This window comes from Trachypithecus francoisi, unplaced genomic scaffold, assembly GCF_009764315.1.
Source record: "Trachypithecus francoisi isolate TF-2019V2 unplaced genomic scaffold, Tfra_2.0 Lachesis_group12, whole genome shotgun sequence".
In the NCBI taxonomy this organism is placed as follows: domain Eukaryota; kingdom Metazoa; phylum Chordata; class Mammalia; order Primates; family Cercopithecidae; genus Trachypithecus; species Trachypithecus francoisi.
In genome coordinates this window covers 53,609,239-53,630,574 of record NW_022681457.1, presented here as the reverse complement: position 1 = coordinate 53,630,574, position 21,336 = coordinate 53,609,239, and the positions used below count along the sequence as shown (strand labels likewise).

The window sequence follows — 21,336 nt, the reverse complement described above, 5'->3', positions numbered from 1 at the left end:
GACAGAGTCTAGCTCTGTCATCCTGGCTAGAGTGCAGTAGCGTGTTCTTGACTAACTGCAACCTTCACCTCCTGGGTTCAACCGATTCTCCTGCCTCAGCCTCCTGAGTAGCTGGGACTACAGGCACGTGCCACCACGCATAGCTAATTTTTGTATTTTTGGTAGAGACGGTGTTTCACTATGTTGGTTAGGATGGTCTCGACGTCCTGACCTTGTGATCCACCCACCCTGGCCTCCCAAAGTGCTAAGATTATAGGCGTGAGCCACCGTACCTGGCTGTAGCCAGCATTCTTAAAGCTAAGGCTTGGAATTCTGTTTGAAATCATTCAGCCATAAAAAACACACTTGAGAAAATTCCTAGATTCATTCCGGGAAAGAAAAAGGTAAATGGGAATTATTAACAAATGGAATATATGATTAAACACTAATTTTTTGAAACGCATCTCTTTTATGTCCTTTGTAAATATTTTCTTACCTTTCAAGCTCTACTAATAAAATGCAGATTATAGTAAAAAAAAAAAAAAACCTGATGCAGCTGGGTGCATTAGCTCATGCCTATAATCCCAGCATTTTGGGAGGCCAGAACAGGTGGATCACTTAAGACCAGAAGTTTGGGACCAGCCCAGTCAATCTCTACTAAACATACAAAAACTAGCCTGGTGCAGTGGTGCCCACTTGTAGTCCTAGCTACTCGGGAGGCTGAGGCATGAGAATCACTTGAACCCAGGAAGCAGAGGTTGCAGTGTGTCGAGATCAAGCCAGTGCATTCCAGCCTGTGCAGCAGAGAGAGATTGTTTCAAAAAAAAAAAAAAAAAAGAAAGAAAAAGAAAGCAGAATCAACAACAACAACCAAAACACCTGAGGTCAAAATAAGTGAACAAATCTTTTCCAGGTAGAGATCCAGTCACCCACCCCATCCTGTTCACATGCTCAATAACCGCTCTCCCAGGAGACACTGCTCTATGCCCCAGTGAGTGCCCCAAGTGCATTTTACTTTGTAAGTTTTTATGCCATCTCACTGGAGTCATTTTCTTTTGTCTTTTGAAATGTTTTTCACAAACTTTTTACTATTTTTCTTTCACCCCCTCCAAGAGCACCCAAGGGGCAGAAATTACGTTTTCCCCCTTAATACCAGTATCTGATTGGCTGACGAGCAGTGTGTCTCCAAGAAATGGAAGTTAGGTTGGGTGAAGAAAATCTTCATGTCTCAAGGGCTAGCTTTTCTTTTCTTTTCTTTTCTTTTCTTTTTTTTTTTTTCTGAGACGGAGTCTCGCTCTGTCGCCCGGGCTGGAGTGCAGTGGCCGGATCTCAGCTCACTGCAAGCTCCACCTCCCGGGTTTATGCCATTCTCCTGCCTAAGCCTCCCGAGTAGCTGGGACTACAGGTGTCAGCCACCTCGCCCGGCTAGCTTTTTGTATTTTTTAGTAGAGACGGGGTTTCACCGTGTTAGCCAGGATGGTCTCGAACTCCTGACCTCGTGATCCGCCCGTCTTGGCCTCCCAAAGTGCTGGGATTACAAAAAAAAAAAGTACACCAGGAGATGCCTTTCAGCCCCAAGGCTGCCACCTGCTCCCTTGAGAGGCTACACTCTATACTTCAGGTGCTCCTATGGGAGAAAATGATCAAGGGCTTATAGTCACTAGACACTCTAACAGACATAGCCATGGTGGGTATCTTGGTTTATCCCCAGAAAGTACTAAAACCCAGGACCAGAAAAAAACAGAAGGTTGCCTGAGGACATATCACCCTATAAAGTTTCCGAAGAGCAATCTTGACCCAAAAACATTTCCTTAAGTTCTCTGGCAATATAAAGGAAAAAGAAGCACAGATATTTTTTACAATACAGTGTCAGGGGAGTATTCCTTGCTTTCTTCTCATAAGAAATATTTACAAACAGAAAACAAATCTTTTCATTAGTATTATGAAACGCTTTAAACAAATTATTAATTGAGGAACATGGGGTACACTTGAGGCCCTGCTTGGGACACATGTGAAAAATGCCAGGGATAATCAGACCCCTATGGGGTGTGAAAATAATTAAGGGGCAGGCAATTAGACTGAGGATGCTCTAGTCCCCGGATTCCTACTTCTAAAAAAAAAAAAAAAAAAAATCTCAAGTGCATTTTTTGGTAAATTACTACATTAGGGGAAACAAAATTCAGGCTTAAAGAGCTATAAACTGCCAATTAAGCTCTGAATACATAACCAGGAAATTTCCACCTTGATTGCACAAATTAAGAAACTATGCAACTCTATACCTAACCCATTATTGAATTCGGTTTTCTTCATCATGCACCTTATAAATGTCTTTTATTCAAGCCCCAACCATGGACCACAAACTACAAAGCTGGGTGCTCTACAATTCTTGAATCACTCGTTGATTAAATTGTTTGATATTTTGGCGGTGACTCACACAACTTTTTTGAGACAGGGTCTTGCTCTGTCGCCCAGGCTGGAGGACAGTGGCGCGATCTCAGCTCAGTGCAACCTCCGCCTCCCAGATTCAAGTCATTCTCTCACCTTTGCCTCCCGAGTAACCGGGGTACAGACATTCACCATCACACCCAGTTAATTTTTGTATTTTTAGTGGAGATGTATTTTGGCCAGGCTGGTCTTGAACTCCTGACCTAAAGTGATCCACCAGCCTCGGCCTCCCAAAGGGTTGGGACTACAAGCATTAGCCACCGCGCCCGACCCCATAAATTCTTAATAGGTGAAAAGGAAACTGTGAAACCCACGACCAAAGCTCTCCCCATGTATGAACCCGCACTCCGAAACAGGATTCTCCCCTGACGACCCTCCCCTTGGTCCCTGCACAATCTGGGAGACACGTGGGGCTGCCGGTGCAGAGCTGTCCGGAGAGGGCTCCAGGCCAGGGCACAGTCACCACGCAGAGAAGAGACAGGACACCCGGGGCCCCGGCTGTTAACGCAGCCGCCTCTTATGGGTGAAGGGGACTGAGGCCGAGCTGAGCAAGGAGAACTCCGGGCGCCGATTGTGGAGCTGACTGCAGGGAGACCTGAGTGCCCGCTACAGCCACCTTCCACTGGTTTCAACCAGCCCCCCGCCGACCTCTCGAGATGTCGGACGGGACACATTTACCATTTCTACGTTTCCAGGGGGTCCCGGAGTCTTAGCTGTGGATCTTTCAATACGTACAGGTCACAGGACCACATAAGTTGGGCCTGTAGGAGGAGAGGACACAGAGCAGTGAAGACAAGACCTTGAGCTCCAGCTGCAGGGAGAGACAAAGGCCCCGCCAAATCCGAAGCCGTTCTGTTCGCTCCAGCTGCGTGGCTGATTGGACCGTTTCCAGCCCGATGTCCCCGATTGGATAATGCCTAAGGCCCCACCCCCTGAGGCCCTGAGTGACAGTAGATGAGATCAGATGCTGGGCTGAATGAGAAAAGAACAGCCTAAGCTGCAGACTTTTCAGGCAGGGCTTCCTCCCTGAGCTGAGCCAGGCCCATCCCAGAGCATGGGAAAATTCTCTCTCTTTTTTACTCTTTCTGCTTTTGAATGTATTCAAAAGGTTAACAGAAGTATTTTGCTGTCATATTAATAATACCTACAATTTTTGTTCAAGAGAAAATCAACTTTTACTTTGGTAATAGTGTATTATCTATACTAAAACTAATTTTAATATAACTTCACAAATAAACCAAATTTGTCATTTTTGACCACTCCAGATTTACATGTATATTTTGTAATCTCTTGTATTTTTTTAACTTTTTATAGTTTATTTGCATTTACATTCTTTTTAGTTTTTCAGTTTGAAACAACCTTTAGGTAATTTCAAACTGCTATAGGAGATAGAAAGAAATCATTTAGGGCCAGGCACTGTGACTCACGCCTGTAATCCCAGCACTTTGGGAGGCCAAGGTGGGAGGATGGCTTGAGGTCTGGAGTTCAAGACCAGCCTGGCCAACATGGTGAAATCCCATCTCTACTAAAAATACAAAAAATTAGCTGGGCGTGCTGGTGCACACCTGTAGTCCCAGCTACTCCGGAGGCTGGGGCAGGAGAATCGCTTGAACCCAGGAGGCAGAGGTTGTGTAATAGCTCAAGGGGTTCACGTTGCCCTTTGCCTAGACAGAGCCAATTCATCAAGATAGGAGAATTTGTGGAGGAAAAGTTACATATTAAATTTGAACTCAATTGAACGTGGACACAAACAATGGTCACCAAGTCCTAGAACAGGTTGTGTGAGCCCCCTGAGATGATCATCCAACTCTGTTATGGAGAAATCTCTATTTCAATCTATTTTTATACTTTAGTTATTGAAAAACAATAGACAATTGCAAAAAAAAACAAGTTGACCTTATTGTGTTCCTTGGGCCCAGTCGCCAAGGACCTTTGTGACTGGGCCTTATGGTAAACAGCTCATTACAACAAGAGCTAGTGTCCCAGACACGCGGAAGCTTCATGAGACCTCTCCTCATCTGTGTCCGGACGGGTGACCGAATCTGGAGCCAAAGCTGTTGTTTCGCAGTCTGGTTGTGAATCCTCCATAGTTTGGTGAGTGTAATATCTGACTCTGGGGCCCAGGCTGTTGCTTCTCACTCTGGTGGTGAATCCTCCATAGTCTGGTGTGGAGGAAAAGTTAAATATTAAATTTGAACTCAATTGAACGTGGACACAAATAATGGTCACCAAGTCCTGGAACAGGTTGTGTGAGCCCCTTGAGGCATTTTTCCAGAGCTGTTTTGGAGAAATCTCTATTTCAATCTATTCCTATACATTAGTTGTTTAAAACAATAGACAACCACAAAAACAAGTTGATTTTTTTTTGTTGTTGTTCCTTGAGACCAGTTGTGAAGGACTCTGGTGACTGCGCCTCATGCCAAACAACTTATTATAAAAGAGCTTGGGTATTAGACTGTGCTGAAGCTTCATGAGACCTTTCCTGGCCAACTCTGGAGCCCAGGCTGTTGCTTCCCAGTCTGGTGGTGAATCCTCCATAGTCTGGTGAGTGTAAATATATATATCTCTTTTTTTCTTCTCCTCTTCCCAGTGCAACTTGCTTGGTATATCAATCTGCTTCTTATATTGAGTTGCTTATTATATCATTTATTTATTATATCTGCATTGCCATTTACATGGGATAAAGCTTGTTTACTCTTAAATGTATTGTGTGTGTCTTTTCTTCTTCCCTCACACATTTCCCATGCAGCCCATTTTTGGCATCACAAACAGGATTTGAAAACAAAAGTGTGTTGCTTTTTTGTCCACAGGGATGGGGCTGAAAGCTCAGAAACTTACCATATCCTGGGATGGGAATCCCCCAGTTTTCCCTTTGGTGGTTGAATGGTCCAGGGGAACTGATCTTTGTGAGAATTGGGAATCTAAATTAGCGCAATTTAAACCTTTGACTGTGTGTGAAGTGTTGCAAGGGATTCCAGTCACCAAAGGACATGCTGAGGGGATCTCCCAAAGTGGATAGTGTTTGCTTACTGCTTATAAGTTAATGTATCAAGAGAGGGGCTGGTTGCTACAAAAGAAATGTAAGCTGGAAAAGGAAAATGCTACTCTGACTTCTAGACTCACCCGGGCCCAATGCCAGGCCTATATCTTGACTGATCAGGCTCAAAGCTATCAGTGTATTGCTGAAAAAACAGCTGTCCGAATGGCTGGTCAGGGTAAAAGTGAAGAAATAGTCAGCTGGGGCTTGGAGCAGGTAAAAGCCCAGCTCCTATTTCAAGGATGAGAAATTAACCTAGTAAAATTCAAGGAACTGCAGAAAATGTAAAATTCCTTGACATCCTATGAAATGCAGGGAAATAGTCCATTTTACCAAAGGCTAAGGCTAAAATACTATAATTTGCAACCCCTACCGCTATAAAGGAGGCCCAGAAATTTATTGACTTGTTTGGATTCTGGAGACATCATATTCCCCACTTGGGTAACATTTTACAACCTCTGCATGCAGTCACTAGAAAATGGTATGAATTTCATTGGGGAGAGACAGACAGCATGGCTTCTGAACAAGCTAAACAAGCAGTGCAACTGGCCCTAGATCTATGGTCCATACAGGATGGGCCAGGAGAACTGCAAGTAACTGTTCTAGATCAACATGCTAATTGGAGCCTTAGGCAGAAGCAAGATGGGAAGAGGGTACCTCTAGGGTTTTGGACCCAGAAACTGCCAGAGGCCAGCAAAGCTTATACTCGTTTCTGGAAGCAATTGTTAGCTTGCTATTGGCTTTGCTGGAAACAGAACACCTCTGCTTCAACCATAATGTCTTTTTGAGGCCTGAAATTCCTATTATGACTTGGGTCATGAGTTCCCTCAAAACTCACCTGATAGGGCATACCCAATGAAGTAGCATCATAGAATGCAAATGGTACATACAAGACCAGGCTGAGCCGAAACCAAAGGGGCTATCATTTGTGTTTTGAGACAGAGTCTTACTCTGTCACCCAGGCTAGAGTGCAGTGGCTTGATCTTGGCTCACTGCAACCTCTGCCTCCCAGGTTCAAGTGATTTTCCTGCCTCATCCTCCAGAGTGGCTGGGATTACAGGTCTGGCTAATTTTTGTATTTTTAGTAGAGACGGGGTTTCACTATGTTGGTCAGGCTGGTCTCGAACTCCTGTCCTCATGATCCACGCTCCTCAGCCCCTAACGTGCTGGAATTACAGCATGAGCCACCGCGCCCGGCAGGGGTATTATTTTTACATGAGGATGTACAAAACTTGCCAGCTCAGGAAACCACTGAGTAAGTCCTGCAGATAGGAAAGAAAACCTCCCACACCTAATGGGGCAAATCCTTTAAAGAACTAAGCCCAGAAGATCAGAAACATGCTTGGTTTACTGATGCATCCACCAATGGGACCTGATGCTGGAAGGCCGTGGCTTATAATCCTGTTAAAAATATAAGCATATCTGATGAAGGAAGGGGTGGGAGCAGCCAGTTAGCTAAACTATTAGCCATCCTCGGAGCTATTCAGGAGGAGGCCAGAGGGATTTATCACTTGTATGCCAACTTTTGGTCAGTAGCAAATGGTCATACTAGCTGGATGCCCCGATGGTAATGAAATGAATGGTTAATTAGGAATAAAGAAGTTTGGAGAAAACAATACTGGGAAGGCAGCTGAATCCTGGCACACACTATTATTACCGCTGTTTTCCATGTTGCTGCAAATGTGTCTCTGCTTTCTCTTGACAGACTATTTAAACAGCAGGAAGATCAACAGGCCAACATTTCCACCATAACTGCAAACCTGAATGTGGATTAATGGATTACAACGTGTTCAAGCCTTGGAATGAGAGGCATCATAATGTACGGTGGTATAATTGAGAGCAATTACAGGCAAGATATAAAGGTCATTTTTTATAATACCACTCCAGATTCTTTTGCTATAAAACCACAGATGCAGGTTGTTCAATTGTTAGTGGCACCTTGTCAACAGTTAACCCCTGAGGAAATCTCTGCCCCAACAGAGGCTACATACAGAACTAGGAGATGAGATCCACTGGTACAGGTAGCTTAAATCCTGAAGCCAAAATATGGGTACAGCATTCATCAGATCCCATTCTTAAGGCTGGTGACCTTGTAGCTATGGGGGCAGAAAATAAAGGCATAGTACAATTTCCTAAAGATGAAAACAATATCATGTTCTCCTCTGCTTTTGTCATTACAGGGAGTAACCTATCTACTAATTATCAGCACCTGGGTCTTTGTGTCTGCGCCAAGAAAAAATTCATCAGCTGGGTAGCCACCGCTGCAACAGAAGCCAAATGCTGTCAATGTTGGCTCTATGTTGAGTTGCCGGAGACCACCTGGAATGGGCTAGTTTGGAGAATCATCCCTGACAACATTTCTGCAAGGCTATGTCGTTACCAATGGGGCCACAGCAACAACAACACTTGCAATCCAACCTGGACTTCCTTTGACCACACTAAGCAATCCATGTTTGCCAAGTCAGAAAAAGATGAACTCCACCCTCATGTTGCATCAAAAGCCTTGGTATTCTGCCCAATACACCTGGAATGGAATATATTGAGAACTTGCTGTGCTGGTGGCCAGATTTGATACAGTGTCCCCTTTGTCTGGAGGCCTTAAATGGAGTTTTTCCAGACAATTGTCAACACATACTCCAAATCGACAACATCTCACCCAATGAAACACAGTCTCTTTCTTACTTTAATAACACATTAGTACACTATGATTACAGTAGCTCCATTGCTGTCCCCTGGGGGGGTCTTGGTATGCAGATCCTATGGGTGATGGTACCTGTCCCTGCATTGAATGGGGGGATGCACTTGGGGGTAGCCATTAATTCCATTCACCATCGGGGATAATATTCCCCTCCCCAGTAATCTAGATGCTTACAAACATCACTAGTTATGAATGTGCTGGCCTCCCTGGTGGTGGTATTTTATAACAGTATTTTCCCTTGCTGCTGGTACAATCCTGCTTCAGCAACAAATGAAAACATTAACCTTACATACAGAAAAATCTCTTAATAATAGTAGCACTGAACTTACGTTTTTATCAGATGAATTTGCTCAGCTGCATACTTTTGTGTTGCAAAATCAAATGGCACTAGATATGCTTACCCGCAGCCCAAGGAGGGGTTTGCGCCTTACTGCATACTAAATGTGGTGTGTATGTTCCTGGTAATTCTCACAATGTTACACTGCTTGCAAAGCCATGCCGAATTTGGTTTTTATTCATTGCCCTTTTAATTCTCCTGTGCTTACCCTGTATCTGTAATCTATTTCAACTTTGCCTTCCCCATATATCTGTAAGAGTATTTTCCTACAATTGAGTATCCAAATGTGGTCAAATGTGGAGGAAAAGTTATGTGTTAAATCTGAAATCAATTGAACATGGACACAAACAATGGCCACTAAGTCCCAGCAAAGGTTGTGTGAGCCCCTTGAGACAATCATTCAGCACTGTTTCAGAGAAACCTCTGTTTCAATCTATTACTATACATTAGTTATTAAAAAAAAATAGACAACCAACAAAAACAGCTTGACCTTTTTGTGTTGCTTGAGCCAAGTCGTGAAGGGCCCTCGACCGGGCCTCATGCCAAACAACTTGTTACAAAAAGAGCTAGGGTCCCAGACCACGCCAAAGCTTCAGGAAACCTCTCCTCATCTGTGCACAGATGGGTGGCTGACTCTGGAGCCCAGGCTGTTGCTTCCTGGTGTGGTGGTGAATCCTCCATAGTCTGATGAGTGTAATGTCTGACTCTGGAGCCCAGGCTCTTGCTCCCCCATCTGGTGATGAATCCTCCATAGTCTGGTGAGTGTAAATATATTTATCTCTTTTCCCTTCTCCCCTTCCCATTGCAATTTGCTTATTATATCCATTTGCTTACTATATCTGCATTGCCAGTTATGTGGAATAAAGTTTGTTTACCCTTAAAGGTATTGTGGAGGTGTCTTTTCTTCTCCCCTCATGCATTTCCTGTACAGAACACAGAATATTTCTCAGAGGGTTTGTTTGTCCCTGTTTATTCTTTTTTCTTTAATCTTGTCTGCATGCTTTATTTCACCAAGGTAGTTTTTAAACTCTGATATCCTTTCTTCTGCTTTATCAATTCAGCTATTGATGCTTTTGCATGCTTCATGAAGTTCTCGTTCTGTGCTTTTCAGCTCCATCAGGTCATTTATGTCCCTCTAAACTGGTTATTCTAGTTAGCAGTTCCTCTAACCTTTTATCAAGGTCCTTAGCTTCTTTGCATTGGGTTAGAACATGTTCCTTTAGTTCAGTAGTTTGTTATTACTCATCTTCTGAAGCCTGCTTCGGTCAATTCGTGCATCTCATCCTCTGTCCAGTTCTGCACCTTGCTGAAGAGACATTTTGATCATTTGGAGGAAATGAGGCACTTTAGCCTTTCAGTGATTTTTTTGTTGATTCTTTCTCATCTTTGTGAGTTTGTCTAGTTTCAATATTTGAGGCTGCTGACCCTTGAATGTTTTTTTTTTTTTTTTTAAACAGAGTCTTGCTCTGTCACCCAGGCTGAAGGGCAGTGGCATGATCCTGGGTTACTGCAACTTCCGCCTCCCAGGTTCAAGTGATTCTCATGTCTCAGACTCCCGTGTAGCTGGGACTACAGCCGTGCAACACCACGCCTGGCTAGTTTTTTTGCTTGCTTGTTTGTCTGTTTTGAGATGGAGTTTCACTATGGTTGCCCTGCCTGGAGTGCAATGGTGCGATCTTGGCTCACTGCAACCTCTGCCTCCTGGGTTCAAGTGGTTGTCCTGCCTCAGCCTCCCAAGTAGCTGGGATTATAGGCATGTCCCACCACACCTGGCAAATTTTGTATTTTTAGTAGAGACAGGATTTCCCCATGATGATTAGGCTTGTCTTGAACTCCTGAACGCCGGTGATCTGCCTGCCTTGGCCTCCCAAAGTGCAGGGATTACAGGCATGAGCCACCAAATCTGGCCTAATTTTTGTATTTTTTATACAGATGGGGTTTTTCCATGTTGGTCAGACTGGTCGCCTGACATCGTGATCCACCTACCTTGGCCTCCCAACATATTAAGATTATAGGTGTGAGCCACCAGGCCTGGCTGTGGATGGGGTTTTTGTGGGTACTTTTTTTTGTTTGTTTTTAATGCTTTTGCTGTTGCTTACTGTTTGTTTTTCTTTCAATGGTCGGATCTCCATTCTGTAGGGCTGCTGCAGTTTGCTAGAGATTCACTTCAGGCCCTATTTATCTGGTTCACTCCCATGCCTGGAGATATCACTCAAGGAGGTTGGAAAACAGCAAAGAAGAGTGTCTGCTCCTTCCTCTGGGATCCCTGACCTCAAGAGGCAGCAATCTGATGCCAGTAGGATTGCTCCTGTTTCTCTGAAACAGTGCTGGATGAATGTCTCAAGGGGCTCACACAACCTGTTCCAGGACTTGGCGACCATAGTTTGTGTTTACATTCCATTAGTTCAAATTTAATTTTTAACTTTGCCTCCACACCAGTCTATGGAGGATTCAGCAACAGACTGGGAAGCAACAGGCCTGGCTTCAGAGTCGGAAACTGCACTCCTCAGACTATGGAGGATTCACCACCCAACCGGGAAGCAACACCTTGGGCTCCAGAGTTGGCCACCCATCCGTGCACAGATGTGGAGATGTCTTATGAAGCTTCAGTGCTGTCTGGGACCCTAACTCTTTTTGTAATGAGTTGTTTGGCATGAGGCCTAGTCATGGGGTCCCTTTGTGACTGGACTCAAGGAACACAAAACAGTCAACTTGTTCTTTTGCAATTGTCTATTATTTTTCAATAACTAACATATAGGAATAGATTGAAATGGAGATTTCTCCATATCAGCGCTGGATAAATGCCTCAAGGGGCTCACATAACCTGTTCCAAGACTTGGTGACCATTGTTTGTGTCCACGTTCAATTGAGTTCAAATTTAATATGTAACTTTTCCTCCACAAATTACCCTGGCTTGATGAATTGGCTCTGTCTAGGCAAAGGGCAAGGTGAACCCCTTGGGCCATTACACACTCTCTGCCTGCTGGGTTCAAGTGATTCTCCTGCCTCAGCATCTGGAGTAGCTGGGACTACAGGTGTGCACCAGCACGCCCGGCTAATTTTTTGTAATTTTAGTAGAGATGGGGTTTCGCCGTGTTAGCCAGGCTGGTCTTAAACTCCTGACCTCAAGTGATCCTCCCACCTTGGCCTCCCAAATTGCTGGGATTACAGATATGAGCCACCGTGCCTGGCCCTAAATTATTTCTTTCTATCTCCTATAACAATTTGAAATTACTTAAAGGTTGTTTGAAAAACTAAAAAGAATGTAAATACAAATAAAATATAAAAAGTTAAAAAAATACAAGAGATTACAAAATATATATGTAAATCTGCAGTGGTCAAAAATGACAATTTGAGTTTATTTATAAGGTTTTATTAAAATTAGCTTTAGTATTGATAATACACTATTACCAAAGTAAAAGTTGATTTTCTCTTGAACAAAAATTTTATGTATTGTAAAATACAATAAAATTTCTTTTAAAAGGTTTAGCCTGTTAACTTCCTTGTTCTTTGTTCTCAAATTCAAATTTCTTGTTCTCCATGCTTCCTTGCCCCTAGTTACTGTAACAGTCTTTCTTCCCATCAGTTCTAATCAATAACTCACATCTGCTTTCTTGGTTACTCACTCTGCACCCATTCCACCTTTTAAAACCGCAGGTCCCACTAATGTGACTCATACATCCCCCTTCCCTTCATTTGGAAAAATATTCACAAAATAGCCAATCGGGTCAGTTTAGATTGTGTGGTCTGACCCCAGCCCATGGGGGAGTGACACAGAGGTAGAGACTTTGTGTTAAAAATAAAAAACTTAGCTGGGTGCGGTGGCTCATGCCTGTGATCCCACCACTTTGGGAGGCCAAGGTAGGCAGATCATGAGGTGAGGAGTTCGAAACCAGCCTGAACAACATGGTGAAACCCCATCTCTACTAAAAATACAAAAATTAGTTGGTCATGGTGGCATGAACCTGTAATTCCAGCTACTCAGGAGGCTAAGGCAGGAGAATAGCTTGAACCCGGGAGGTGGAGGTTGCAGTGAGCTGAGATTGTGTCACTGCACTCCAGCCTGGGCAACACAGAGAGACTTCATCTCAAAAAAAAAAAAAACAAAGAAAAAAAAATAAAAACCTTTTCTCTCCTTTGTTCTGGGTGCTCTTGCAATCGTGATGGACACAAACAATACCCTCTTGCCTTACTGAATAATCTTTCACCTGAATGCTGGTTTCACTTTGTGACATCAAACATTTTACTTCCAACAATTCTGGGGCCTTATCTGGGATTCCCATTCTTCTCCAGGGAAGGGTCTTCCATCAACTCCTGGGGGAGACACATCCCACTGCCTTGTTGTGGTGGCCCCAGAGGCTACAGATTGAGACCCATTTATTGTGATGTGTAAATCTGGATTCTCAGCAATGCGGAAAGAAAAAGGCTCACAATACCATGGCGACCAGGTAACTCTGTGCACAAGTCAAGGTAACAAATTTTACATGGGTGACAAAGTATCTCCTTGGTGTTTGGGATTCTGGAGGTTGAGAGCCTGTGTAAATGATCAGAAGCACTACTGCTTGCGGTGCTGCTTGTGGGAATGATACTGAGCACTACTGCTGTGCAGAGTGAGTGGGTCCTATCTGTAGTTCCACGGTCACCTCATATTGCTTGTGGCAGATCCTGCCATGGGACTTATACTGGCATGCCAATGCTGAGAGAGACCTAAATTCCCATGAAAAAAGCAGCCAGAGTGGACGAAGTGAAAGAAAGGTGCAAGGAGCCTCCAACAGTGGGACTAAAATATAGGCAAGAAATCTCTACTTTAAGTGATTAAGCCTTAGCAAGTGTCCAGGGAAAGAATAGGCAAGAAATCTCTATTATGAGGGATTGAGCCTTAACAAGCCTCCAGGGAAAGAATAGGCAAGAAATCTTTAGTATGAGAGATTGACCCTACCCAGGACCCAATATAGGAAATACCCCAAACAAAACAAGGGGTAGAAAAGATAAATATAATAACAATAATAATCCCTTTGATATCCCCCTAGATCTCTTAAAATATTGGAAAAATAATGAAAGGACTAAACATAAGACAAAACAACAAATGATAAAATATTGCTGGTTGGGTGTGGTGACTCACACCTGTAATCCCATCACTTTGCGAGGCTGAGGTAGTCAGATAGCCTGAGCTCAGGAGTTTGCGACCAGCCTGGACAACACAGTGAAACCCAGTCTCTACTAAAATACAATAAAAATTAGCCAGGCATGGCAGCGTGTGCCTGTAGTCCCAGCTACTTGGGAGACTGAGGCAGGAGAATTGCTTGAACCCAGGAGGCAGAGCTTGCAGTGAGCCGAGATAGCACCACCACACACCAGCCTGGGCAACAGAGCCAGACTTCATCTCAAACAAACAAACAAAAATTGCATTTTATTTGGACTCAGGAACCCATCCTCAAACCCTCAATCTTCTGGCCAAAGTTTGGGTCAAATGAAGATGTGATGTGTCAGCTGTTTTTTTTTTTTTTTTTTGAGATGGAGTCTCGCTTTGTCGCCCAGGCTGGAGTGCAGTGGCCAGATCTCGGCTCACTGCAAGCTCTGTCTCCCAGGTTCACGTCATTCTCCTACCTCAGCCTCCCGAGTAGCTGGGACTACAGGCGCCGCTACCTCGCCCGGCTAGTTTTTTTTTGTATTTTTTAGTAGAGACGGGGTCCACCGTGTTAGCCAGGATGGTCTCAATCTCCTGACCTCATGATCTGCCCGCCTCGGCCTCCCAAAGTGCTGGGATTACAGGCTTGAGCCACCGCGCCCAGCCAATGTGTCAGCTTCTAATTCAATAGGCGTGATCTTGGCTCACTGCAACTTCCAGCTCAGAGGTGCAAGTGATTCCCCTGCCTCAGCTTCCCGAGTAGCTGGGATTATAGGCATGCACCACCACACCCAGCTAATTTTGTGTTTTTAATTGAGACAGGATTTCTCCATGTTGGTCAGGCTGGTCTCAAACTCCTGACCTCAGGTGATCTGCCTGCTTTGGCCTCCCAAATTGCGGGGATTATAGGTGTGAGCCACCGCATCTGGCCAAAAGAAAAACTGGACTATGCTCTTTGTTAGAGACAGGGACTTGTCCTCCTTTTTCTCTTAAAGACAATTAGGGAAAAACCCAATCTAGCGCCCCAAAATAAAAAGTCAGAAAAGCCAGTTTCCATGTCGAAAGACTCCAGCACATGGGATCCCCTAGACTATCTTCCCTGCTGAGTGTCCCCGACCCTTCCCCTCAGGCATTCAAGGAAAAAATGATAGCCAGGCACAATTCTACCAGAGACTATGTGAGGCCTATTGTATGTATACTCCCTTTGATCCTGATAGCCCTGAAAATCAGTGCATGATTAACGTGGCTTTAGTTAGTCAAAGCGCAGAAGACATTGGAAGAAAATTGAAGAAACAGTCTGAGTTTGCGGGTATGGATACTTCACAGTTATTGGAGATAGTCAACCAGGTGTTTGTGAGTAGAGATGCACTAAGCAGCAGAGAGAACCACAGAGAGAGCGAACGCCAAGCCCACTGACCTGCTAGCCACAGCTATTCAAGGGATCTCCACAAAGGAGCAAGAGAAGAGAGGTCCCCGGAATAATACTCAGTCTGGCCGTCCACGCTTGCAGCATAACCAGTGTGCTTACTATAAGGAAATAGGACATTGGAAAGACAAGTGCCCCCAGTGGAAAAGGAAACAAGGTGACTCTGAGCAGGAGGCCTCAAACAAGGACGAAGGGGCCTTGTTCAATCTAGCAGAAGGGTTACTGGACTGAAGAGGACCAGGCTTATGTGCCCCCAAAGAGCCCATGGTCAGTATGACAGTCAGGGGCAAGGACATTGAGCTTCTTGTCAATACTTGTGCTGAACATTCAGTAGTAACCACCTTGGTTGCCCCCTTATCCAAAAAGACTTTTGATACAATCGGAGCCACAGGGGTTTCAGCAAAGCAAGCTTTCTGTTAGCCCTGGACCTGCACTGTGGGGTGAGAGTGGGGGGCATGAAGTGATTCACCAGTTTCTGTACATGCCTGAGTGCCCCTTGCCTTTGCTAGGAAGGCACCTACTTAGCAAGCTGAGAGCCACCATCTCTTTTACAAAGCATGGCTGTTTACAGCTAAAGCTACCTGGAATGGGAGTCATCATAGCCCTTATAGTTCCTCAGGAGGATGAATGGAGAATTCTTAACTGAGCCAGGCCAAGAGATAGGACCAGCTCTGGCTAAGCGGTGGCCAAAGGTGTGGGTGGAAGGCAACCCTGCAGGGTTGGCAATCAACCAGGCCCCTGTACTCATAGAAGTTAAGCCTGGGGCTCAGCCAGTCAGGCAAAACAGTACCCGGTCTCCAGAGAAGCTCTTGAAGGTATCCAGGTCTACCTCAAGTGCCTGAAGGCCTTTGGAATTATAGTCCCTTGTCAGTCTACATGGAACACTCCCCTCCTGCCTGTTCCCAAGCCAGGGACCAAGGACTACAGGCCAGTACAGGATTTGCGCTTGGTCAACCAAGCTATAGTGACTTTGCACCCAATGGTGCCTAACCCGTACATGTTGTTGGGGTTGCTGCCAGCTGAGGACAGCTGGTTCACTTGCCTGGACCTGAAGGACACTTTCTTTAGCATCAGACTAACTCCTGAGAGCCAGAAACTGTTTGCCTTTCAGTGGGAGGATCTGGGGCCAGGTGTCACCACTCAGTACACTTGGACCTGGCTTCCCCAAGGGTTCAAGAACTCCCTCACCATCTTCGGGGAGGCGCTGGCTCGAGACCTCCAGAAGTTTCCTGCCAAAGACCTAGGCTGCATGTTGCTCCAGTACATCGACGACCTTCTGCTGGAACACCCCATGGCAGTCAGATGCGCCAAGGGAATGGATACCCTGCTCTGGCAACTGGAGGACTGTGGGTATAAGTTGTCCAAGAAGAAAGCTCAGATCTGCAGACAGCAGGTAGGTTACATGGGATTTACTATCCGACAGGGGGAGTGCATTCTGGGATCAGAAAGAAAGCAGGTCATTTGCAGCCTACCAGAGCCTAAGACCAGAAGGCAGGTGAGAGAATTCTTAGAAGCCATGGGGTTCTGCAGGTTATGGATCCCAAACTTTGCAGTACTGGCCAAGCCCCTGTAAGGAGTCACAAAGGGGGGCGACAAGGAACCTTTCTAATAGGGGTCCCAACAGCAACAAGCTTTCCATAAGTTAAAAGAGAAACTCATGTCAGCCCCAGCCCTGGGGCTGCCTGATCTGACAAAGCCATTTACACTACATGTGTCAGAGAGAGAGAAGATGGTCGGAGTTTTGACCAGACGGTGGGGCCCTGGCTGAGGCCAGTGGCCTACCTCTCTAAACAACTAGACATGGTTTCTAAAGGTTGGCCCCCATGTTTGAGGGCCTTGGCAGCAACTACCCTGCTAGCCGAAGAAGTGGATAAGCTGACTCTTGGGCAAAACCTGAACATAAAGGGCCCCCATGATGTGGTGACTTTAATGCATACCAAAGGACAACATTGGCTAACGAATGGTAGACTAAGTATCAAAGCTTGCTCTGTGGAAATCCCCACATAACCATTGAAGTTTGCAATGCCTTGAACCCCGCCACCTTACTCCCAATATTAGAGAGCCCAGTTGAACATAACTGTGTAGAGGTGTTGGACTCAGTTTATTCTAGCAGGCCCAACCTCCAAGACCATCCTTGGACATCAGTAGACTGGGAGCTGTATGTGGATGGGAACAGCTTTGTCAACCCACAAGGAGAGAGGTGCGCAGCATATGCGGTGGTAACCCTGGATGCCGTCACTGAAGCCAAATCATTGCCCCAGGGTACTTCAGCCCAGAAGGCTGAACTCATTGCTTTAATTTGGGCCTTAGAGCTAAGTGAAGGTAAGACTGTAAACATTTATACTGACCCTCTGTATGCCTTCTTAACTCTCCAAGTTCATGGGGCATTATACAAAGAAAAACTCCTGTTGAACTCTGGGGGAAAAAGACATAAAGTCTCAGCAAGAGATCCTGCTATTATTAGAGGCAGTGTGGAAGCCCTAAAAGGTGGCAGTCATGTACTGCAGAGGACACCAGTGAGCTTCCACCTTGACTTCTTTGGGGAACTCCCGAGCTGACTCAGAAGCTCGAACAGCAGCATCCACTCCCTACTGGGTATCAGTCACAGCCCCCCTGCTCCCTCAGGTACCTGACATTGTACCTACTTATTCTAAAGAAGAGAAGGACTTTCTCCAGGCAAAGGGAGGGCAGGTGATAGAAGAGGGATGGATCTGGTTATTGGACAGAAGACTAGCCATGCCACAACTGCTAGGAGCCACAGTTGTACTGGCTGTGTGTGAGATCACCCACGTAGGCCAAGAGTCACTTGAAAAGTTGCTAGGCTGGTACAAAACTTCCACCTCTTGCATCTGTCAGCCCTTGCCAAAACAGCGGTGCAGCAGTGTGTCATCTGCTGACAGCACAATGCTAGGCAAGGTCCAATTGTCCCTCTCAGCATACAAGCTTATGGAGAAGCCCCGTTTGAAGATCTCCAGGTAGACTTCACTGAGATGCCCAGATGTGGAGGTAGCAAGTATTTGCTAGTTCTAGTGTGTACATACTCTGGGTAAGTGGAGGCCTATCCAACACGAACTGAGAAAACTCCTGAAGTAACCCATGAACTTCTCCGAGATCTCATCCCTAGGTTTGGACTGCCCGTATGAATTGGCTCGATGGGCCAGTGTTTGTGACTGATTTGGTACAGAAGACAGCAAAGGTATCGGGGATCACATGGCAACTATATACCACTTACCAACCACAGGGTTCTGGGAAGGTGGAGCAAATGAAACGGACCATAGAAAATAGTTTAGGGAAAGCATGTCAAGAAACAGGATTAAAGTGGATACAAGCTCTCCTTATGGTATTGTTTAAGATTAAATGTACCCCTTCTAAAAGAACAGGATATTCCCCTCATGGAATATTATATCATAGGCCCCCTCCCATACTACAGGAACTCCCAGGCACTCCTCATGAGCTAGGTGAAATTGAGTTACAGCAACAGCTACAGACTTTAGGGAACATAACACAAACTATTTCAGCCTGGGTAAATGAGACGTGCCCTGTCAGTTTATTCTCCCCAGTTCACCCTTTCTCTCCAGGTGATTAGGTGTGGATCAAGGATTGGAACATAGACCCCTTGCAGTCACAGTGGAAAGGACCCCAGATCATCATCTTGACCACTCCCACAGCCATAAAGGTAGAGAGAATTCCAGCCTGGATCCACCATAGCCATGTAAAACCTGCAGCACCTGAGACCTGGGGGGTGAGACTAAGCCTGGACAACACCTGCACTGTGACTCTGAATAAGGTGACAAGCTCTGCTTCAGTCACACTTGGAAGCTGACTGGTTCATACACAGCCAAAGCATGAAGATAGTTAGAAAGATGACAAAGCTGGCACACATGCCTGTGCAGATTTGGCATAGGTTTGATCCTGGGTCCCTATTTGGAAAATGGTTTCCAGCTCTAGGAGGATTTAAAACTCTTATACTGGGAATAATAATAGTGTTAGGAACATGCATGTTACTCCCCTGTATGTCACCCATATTTCTCCAGTCACCAAGAGGCTTCGTTACCACCTTAGTTCATCAAGAGACCTCAGCTGTTCACAGGAAGACCTGGGTAGTGAAGATGAGAATGAAAACCCTCACTAGTGAGTGAGGTTGTCGAAGGGGGGAATTAGGAGAGAGGCCATTTCTCTTATTGTCTCTTGTCTCTGAAGAGAAGGAGGAAGTAAAAGCTGCCTGAAGTTAAAGATTAACCCCCTACTCTAACCATGTGCTATCTATAGATCTTAATCTATCACACCCTTTTACATGGACCCCTTGGAGTTGTAAGCCCTTAAAAGGGTCAGGAACTCTTTCTTCAGAGAGTTCATCCTTGAGATGCAAGTCTGCCGATGCCCCCAGCCGAATAAAGCCTCTTCCTTCTTTAACCCGGTGTCTGAAGGATTTTGTCTGGGGATCATCCTGTTACAAAAGGAAGCTATGAGGCTATTCTACTAGAAAAAAATGATTTAACATTAACTACTAATAATTCACTTAAGCCAACAAGTTTCTTAACAGGGGATCCAAATCTAAAAACAGAACATACATGTTTAGACTTAATTGATTACCATACAAAGGTCCAGCCAGACCTAGGAGAAACTCCCTTCAGGATGGGATGACACTTATGTATAAAAGGTTCCTCTTGGGTGATTGAGGATAAAAGACATGGGTATTCAGTAATTAATTTTAGAAAGCTCTTAAAGAAATAGAGTCAGAAAAATTGCCTAATAACTGATCTGCCTAAACTTGTAAAGTGTTTGCACTCAGCCAAGCCTTAAAGTACTTATAGAACCAGAAAGAAACCAACTATACTGATCCTAGGTACGCTTTTGGGCTGGCACATACATTTCATACATTTGGAAAAATTTGGACTGAATGGGGTCTTATCAATAGTAAAGGTCAAGACTTTGTTCACACGGAGTTAATCACCCAAGTATTAAATAAGCTTCAGTTGCCAGAAAACATAACAATTGTCCATGTCCCCAGACACCAAAAAAGCTTTTCTTTTGAGAGTCCGGGAAATAACCTAACAGATCAGATAGCTAAACAGGCTGTAGTTTCATCTAAAATGCCTATCTTTCATTTAACTCCTCGTCTTCCTCCCCATTACAATCCCTATTTTCTCTGCCACAGAGAAAGAGAAATTAAGAATAGGAGCCAGTCTGGACAATGAAAAAAGGATGGACTCATCACAATTGAGTCAAAAAAGTGCCACCCCCTCCAGAATCATGGGCCATAGTTTCAGGGGAGAACCCTACCAAAACTAAAGCTAAGAAAAGTTTAACTATCTTCCATCTGTTCTATTACTCCTTCTCCTTCTCCCCTTCTATTGTTAATCCTCTCATTATTAATGTGACTAGGATGGGCTCACTCCAAACTATTTCCTTTAATGCTTGCTTCATTATGTCCTGTGAAAATCCCCAGAGTCAAAAACAGCTCTTAGCCTCAGAGAAATATCTTTGTCACTTTTGGACAAGAGGCTCCCCCTAACGCGACTCCTGTTCTTTTATTTATTTATTTATTTTTGAGACAGAGTCTCACTCTGCCACCCAGGCTGGAGTGCAGTGGCACCATCTCAGCTCACTGCAACCTCCGCCTCGTGGGTTCATGCCATTCTTCTGACTCAGCCTCCTGAGTAGCTGGGACTACAGGCACTTGCCACCATGCCCAGCTAATTTTTTGTATTCTTTAGTAGAGATGGGGTTTCACTGTGTTAGCCAGGATGGTCTTGATCTCCTGACCTCATAATCCACCGCCTCGGCTTCCCAAAGTGCTGGGATTACAGACATGAGCCACTGCGCCCGAACACGACTCCTGTTCTTTAACAAATGTAAAAAAAAAAAAAGGCCTACTACAGCTGGAACGATGTTTTATAAACAACCGAATGTCAGGACTAGACCTCATCAACAGGTGGTTGTATGTCCTTAAAGCCATACATCTGCTTTGCTAAAGGAAACACTCCTTCCAATTGCCAGTTTAACCGATGTAATCTGGTGCAAATTTCTATTCTCACCCCCACTTCTACGGATCCTAACCCCACTTTGAGCTGCTTCTATGGCATAAGACCCAACTTGGCTGGCACAAATCTTACAGGGTCTTTCAAAATGTGTTTAGTCATCCCTCATGCTCTTAGCCCCCTTCCCTCTCTTCTCCTAAGCTCTTTTCTAACCAAACTGTCATATCTTCTGTGCCCAGTGATAAGAATAAAATAGTTATTGTAAAAGTAACTAATTTAAGGCAAACTTTAACAATTAAAATATC

General features: G+C 44.8%; 1 long non-coding RNA gene and 1 pseudogene across 2 annotated transcripts in view; one reads left to right on the top strand and one right to left on the bottom strand.

The window, feature by feature from the left end:
- The window catches only part of LOC117093725, a 433,995-nt pseudogene that overhangs the window by 207,387 nt on the left and 205,272 nt on the right, over positions 1-21,336 (bottom strand). The gene's annotated exons all lie outside the window — the stretch shown is intronic.
- Positions 4,877-7,734, top strand: LOC117093767. The gene is made up of 3 exons (XR_004441230.1): positions 4,877-4,968; positions 7,167-7,280; positions 7,642-7,734. It is a non-coding gene; the product is annotated as an uncharacterized LOC117093767 (long non-coding RNA).